Consider the following 6,376-nt stretch of genomic DNA (forward strand, 5'->3'; position numbering starts at 1 on the left):
AATACAGCTCGGACATCAGGCCATCAGGTGTGATAAACGGTCATCCAAAGCCAGTTAGTTTAGATTGGTGTAATCATTTAAAACAGCCCGCCAAAAGTTAAACAATGGACTGACCTGATTTGGCGCGCAGATTAGGGCCTTCCGAAGGAGTATAATTGTAGGCCCATCAGTACCAATCTCTCTCTTACTCTTGCTCTTACTCTTGACTCGTGGGCTGCTGCCACCCGCACTCGTGCCCTGGCCTCGTGGCGGGTTCTCTTCTCGCTCCCCGCATGAGTTTTGCAACCAAGGACATCCATACCAAGCGCAGAGGAGGGGAACGAGACCCGAGTCCAAAGTTACCCAGGACACCCGGGCCACGAAGGAGGGCAGAGGAAATGAGGCGAAATGAAACGAGACAAAGAACAAGGTAGAGACCCGACAAGAGCAGAGAAGGGCAGCAAAAGCCGCATTGATAAAGACCGAGCGCCTAGTTATAAGCTGGCGCTTGGGGAAGAATTTATACGAACACGCTGGCATTTTAACGCTTGGGTAGGAAAATCTAAGCAGTAAAGACTGCCAACGCAATGTTACCGCCGATGACCGCCTGAGGGAGAAGAAGAAGAGAACCCATCGCGACGAGACAACGACGGTAGCTGAGGAGAGGCAAGGTGTGCTGCAGCAACAGCTCCAGCACCGCGCCCTGAGACCACATGGCGATGGAGCACCCCAAAGGACAGGAGACTAAACCTCAAAACTCGCAACATTTAAGGCAACAAGCCTTGGATTGGTGAGCATGAATTCCTGGCCCCTTATAGCTTAATCTAGTTAGGTATAGGGGGTGGGATAAGGATAAGGGGATTGTTAAAGTAGTTGTTTTTCCCTCGATGTGCCGTGTGTTCCCCATTCCCTGTATAAGTATAAAGTTATTTTGTTTATGCCTGTAATTGTTTACCAGTAATTTCTCATAAGACTGTGTTTTATTTCTGTTTTAATAAAATCTTGGTTTTCTTACACCAAACCACTTGTCTACTCGATTTTTCTGTATCGCCGCCTGCACCTAAGTCCGGTGTTTAGAACCCAGGGGTGTGGGAGCGATTCGAACCGCTCACCAACAGTCAGGGGCATAACTGACTGGGCGCACACGCCAACCCGCCACCCCCTACAGCTCACAACCTGCCCAGATCTTGCACCTTCCTCTTCTCCCACTTCCACTGACTAGGTCCTTCCTGGGGGCCAACAATTTCCAAATGCGTTAGCACTGTGTTTCTGCTGGCAGCACTCTATGGCTGGAAATTTCTGTCCCTGGGCGGGTCGGGTGCGGGCAGTCGCTGTGGCGGGTCGTGACCCCGTTCTTCAATCCATGCTGCTCCTGAGATCAACTTTCTGTTAATGGGGTCTATTGAGGCAGCCCTTCGCGTTACCTGGCACTATTAAATGGTGCGGGTCTGATGACGTCATCAATGATGCGTCTTCAGCCGGGATATTTAAAGGAGCCATGGCCACATTGCATTTGAAGGTTCATCTAGGATAGTGCAGGCACTGCACTGCACCATTGGACTGCTACAAAGAGTTTTAAACATGACTGCACAGAGACAGAGGGCTACACCCAGGTTCTCAGATGACTCCCTCCATATTCTTGTGGAGTGTGTGAGTGCACGCAGGGAGGTCCTCTTCCCTTCCGATGGGCGGAAGAGACCTCCCCAGGAGACCAAAGGAGCCTGGCTCCAAATTGCAGAGGAGGTCAACAGCAGGGATGTTGTCAGGAGGACCTGGGTGCAGTGCCGCAAACATTTCAATGATCTCATGAGATCAGGAAAGGTGAGTGCAAAGCCACACTCAACTTCATCCTGCTGTGCCTCTCATCACATCCCCATCACTCTGCCTTCCCAACTCTACACCTGCACATCCTTACTCACACCAACATACCTTGCACCTCCACCCATCTCTGTCTATCTACATTATCACATCCCTATCTGACGAACCACCCCTCACACTCACCCTCATCCTAGTGCAATTATACCAACTAGTAACACAAAAGGAGGCCAGTTGGCATTGGCACCCCACTCCATCATAGTCACCCACTAAAGATGTAACCCATCCATTCCTTACACTCATTCCATCACTCTCACTCAACCTTCTCTTCTTTCCCTCCTTGCAGGAAAAGAGAACCCGCAATAAGAGGTAGAGGGAGAGAACCGGAGTTGGCCCTCCATCATTGGCAACCATAACATCAGCAGAGGAGGCTGTCTTGGAAGTGTCAGGAGTCGCAGAGCAGCTGGAGGTGAGAGACCGAGAGAGGGGGACATCTCAGCAACCTGGTGACAGAATTATATATCATACAGCTACAGGGCATACAGCAGTCACTCATATGGGAACTGATGTCAGCAACCACTGAATGTTCATCATGTGCATAATGGTATCTGTACCCATTCTTGGTATGACATATCTAACAGGTCCATCAAGAGCCCCCTACCCCACTCTCCAGGAGGAAGAGGAAGACGACTCCTCAGAGGAGCCTCCAGCCTCTGAGGGCGCATTGTCACCAGACATAAGCACACCCAGCATCAGCGCAGATATGCACACCTCGGTGGGTCCAATGCGAGACAGAGTAGTGTTGTCACCTGGTGTCTCACAACTCACAAGTGAGCAAGAGCAGATAGTGGAGACAGGGACAGCAGTGGAGCCTCCTCGGCGGAGGGTGCTGGACACTCCCAGATCTGCTCTGCTCAGCTGCATGCAGATGCTGAGCCTCGGGGGCCATCCAAAATGAGGGCAATCCTGGAGGTGCAGGAAGAAGTGCAGGAGGCTCTGACAGGCTTTGCGACTGCGATGTCTGCAAATGTGCAGAGAATGGAGGAGTCCATCTCCAACATCAGGACCACCGTGTCGCAGACTGTAGGCTCTTCCATGGATAGGATGGCCACCTGCAAGGAGCAGCTGATGCGCCACTCACAGGAGCACATGGTCTCTATGGAGAATAGATGGCAGACACCCATAGACCTCCTGTCTAGGTCGGATGTCAACATAGAAGTGGGCCCTCATGGCCCCACTGCTGTGCAGCAAGGTGCTCTCCAGCTCCTTGCTAGCAGGGAAGTGCGGGTGGCCCATGAGATAAATGATGGTGAGAGGGGACATGGAACTAGGGGCTCCTCTTAAAGCGCTCACACTTCTCCCCCATTGCCCCTACCATCTCAGTCAGAGCCCCAAATCGGGAGCTGGAGGGATCTGGAACAAAGGTTCCTCCTGCTCCTCGTTCTCCTCCTCCTCATCTTCCATCTGATGCTCCTCCTGTACCTCCTCCTCCTCCTCCTCTGAAGAGGCTGTGCACTCAGAGCCTTGCTCTTCATGCAGCGCTAATCCTCGCTGCTGCGCTCTGTTGTCAGGGCGCAGCAGACCATGACGATTCTGGAGACCCTGGCTGGTGTGCACTGAAGTGCTCTCCAGATCTGCCAAGGCATCTGAAGCGCAATTTGAGCATGTCTATTTTCTGCTCTATGACACATCTGGTGGAAATGTGACTCTTATTATATCTCTCCTCGGCCTCAATACTTGACCTCCTCAAGGGTGTCATGAGCCACGTTTTCAGTGGATAGGCCTTGTCTCCAAGCAGCCAGCCGGAAAGTCTGTTTGGCAGAGCGAAGAGCTGAGGGAGGGTGGACTGGCGCAGGACGAAAGAGTCCTAGCAGTTGCCAGGGAATCTGGCACATACATGCGTGATGATCGTACTACGGTTGCAGATGAGCTGCACATTGAGAGAGTGGAAGTCCTTGCAGTTGACAAAGACACCTGGGTTATGATGGAGTGCCCTGATGGCCACATGTGTACAGTCGATGATGCCCTGCACCCGTAGAAAGCCAGCCAGAGCGGCAAAGGCCAGCGCCCGCTGAGTAACACTGGCCTCATCAGTGGCAAAGTTGATATAATTGTCTGACTTGGCATTAACTGACAGGTGGGAGTTTTTATTGTCCTTTTCATGCTGTGTACTAATGAGGTGGATCAAGGGCCACTGAACTTCCGCCTCAGGTTCACAGATGTGGTTCCCGAGCTGCGTGATTCCCATAGTCATCCAGCGAAATTTGAAAGGTATGGTTAAAAAGACGCTTAAGGGTCTGACAAGTACCTCATAATGATCTGAATTACCTCAGTCACCTCTGGGAACATGCTCGAGGGAAAGGTGCGTGGGGGGCAGGGTGATGGCGGGTTCCCAACCCGCTCCAAGGTTTTTCAAATTTCCCTCCCAACCCGCCTTCAATCGCGTCCGCACAGCCCCAGAAAATTCCGGCCTTCGTAAAACCCAGCTGTTACAGCAAGGCGGGGACTGCTGCATCCAGGACGTAAGTGCCTTTATACCTACCACCTGGATCCAGGGTCCCTGCCTAGCCCACCCCCCACAATCGGAGACCCGCTCACGAAGACTCAGATGGCATTTCTGGGTCCCCCCCACCCCCACGATCATCCTAAGGCCAGCCACGATCCTCTGGTGGCCGGCCCCAATGTGTTCTTCCCTCTACCACCCCCCCTCCCCACCCCAGTCCCACGACGTCCCCGATCTTTTCCTCCCCCCAGTCTCACGATGTCCCCAATCTTTTCCTCCCCCCAGTCTCACGACGTCCCTGATCTTTTCTTCCCCACCAGTCCCACGATATTCCGATCTTTTCTTCTCTCCCCCACTATCCTCTGGAGGCCGGCACTGTTAGATCCGTGTATCTTAATGTTGTGTCCTTCAATAATCAGACAACAGACTGCAGGGAACGATTTAACAGGTGTTTACTGAATGAGGGTTACTCTAGAACTAACTGTACAGATCACTACTCAGGGTTTATCTACAGGTGTGGTCACTGCCGGTACTACAGTATACAGGAGCTGTAAAAAGTAGTTCTCCCACTTAAAGGTACATACATTACAATTCCTCCCCTTTTAGATTAACACTCATTTAACAATTAAATATCAAACTAATTACAATTAACACTTTTAACATGCAACATTAGCTGAAAATAGTGTATTTATAAATTCAGTCTTTGGGGAGGCTTCCTGATCCTTTCTGGATAGCGCCTTTCCCGAGTGTCTTGCTCTTGGTGCGGAGGCGATTCTGGCCCCCTGTCGTCGGTTGGTTCATCAGCTTCCGATGCTACTGTTTCTGGGGTAGATGCTACCTGTACGTTGGGTTCATCACCAGGTACGTATGGGCGAGGCATGGGGTTGACTTGTTCCTGTGACTCTAGGATCTGGTCAGCATGGCGTCTCACGATGCTCTCCCCAACGTCCACTGTGTACATTAGTGGGCTCTGCCGTGTGCATATCGTTCCTGGCTGCCATTTTTCTGTTCGGTAGTCGCGGGCCAAGACTGGTTGCCCTACATTGAAGCTCCTTGTTGGCTTCTCATGGATGTGCTGGAATTGCTTACTCTCAACATCTCTTCGTACGTTTGGTCTGAGCAAATCCAGGCGAGATCTTAACCTTCGGTTAAAGAACATCATGGCTGGGGCCTGGTGGGTGACTGCATGTGTCGCATTCCGGTAGGCGAACAGGAAATTGTCCACCTTGTGCTGCAGCGGAATGTTGTCATTGTACATAGCCTTTATTGCCTTCTTAAAGGTTTGTACGAACCTCTCAGCCAATCCATTTGTGGCTGGATGATACGGGGCGGATGTGTAATGCCTTACCCCATTCCTTTTCATAAATCTTCGAAACTCTTCGGACACAAGCTGTGGTCCGTTATCAGAGCAAATCTGCTCTGGCAAGCCGTTCCTGGCAAAAATAGTCCGTAGGACTGCAATAGTTTTCTCCGTGGTGGTGGAGGACATTTTGATCACCTCAGGCCATTTCGAGTGCGCATCCACGGCTATTAAAAACATTGAGTCCATGAATGGACCAGCAAAATCAATATGCACCCGTTGCCATGGAGATGAGGGCCACTCCCATGGGTGTAGAGGGGCATGTGGTGGTGCATTTTGGACCTTCTGGCATCCTGAGCAGCTCTTTGTCAGGTCCTCGATTTGCAGATCGAACCCTGGCCACCACACATAAGCCCTAGCAAGGCTTTTCATTTTCACCCCTCCCAGATGACCTTCGTGAAGCTCATTGAACACTCTCTCCCTTAACTTGGGTGGAATTACCACTCGGAATCCACACATTAAGGTCCCCTGGCATACTGACAGCTGTTCTCTTCTGGATGAGAATGCTGGCAACAGTGAGTCACCATGTGCTGGCCATCCCTTCACCGTCAAATCATATATCCGAGACAGTGTCGGTCATTTCGGGTTTCCTTCTCTATACCAGCGTTAGTTACTGGCAAGCATTCAATTATAGTCGAATGAAATATTTCGACAGGATCCACTGCTGGTGCTTCCTCCGCAGTAGGCAGTGGCAGGCGTGATAGCCCATCAGCGTTTCC

This window comes from Somniosus microcephalus, chromosome 2 (genome assembly GCF_052327205.1).
Source record: "Somniosus microcephalus isolate GS21.2 chromosome 2, FLI_Smic_1.0, whole genome shotgun sequence".
Lineage (NCBI taxonomy): Eukaryota > Metazoa > Chordata > Chondrichthyes > Squaliformes > Somniosidae > Somniosus > Somniosus microcephalus.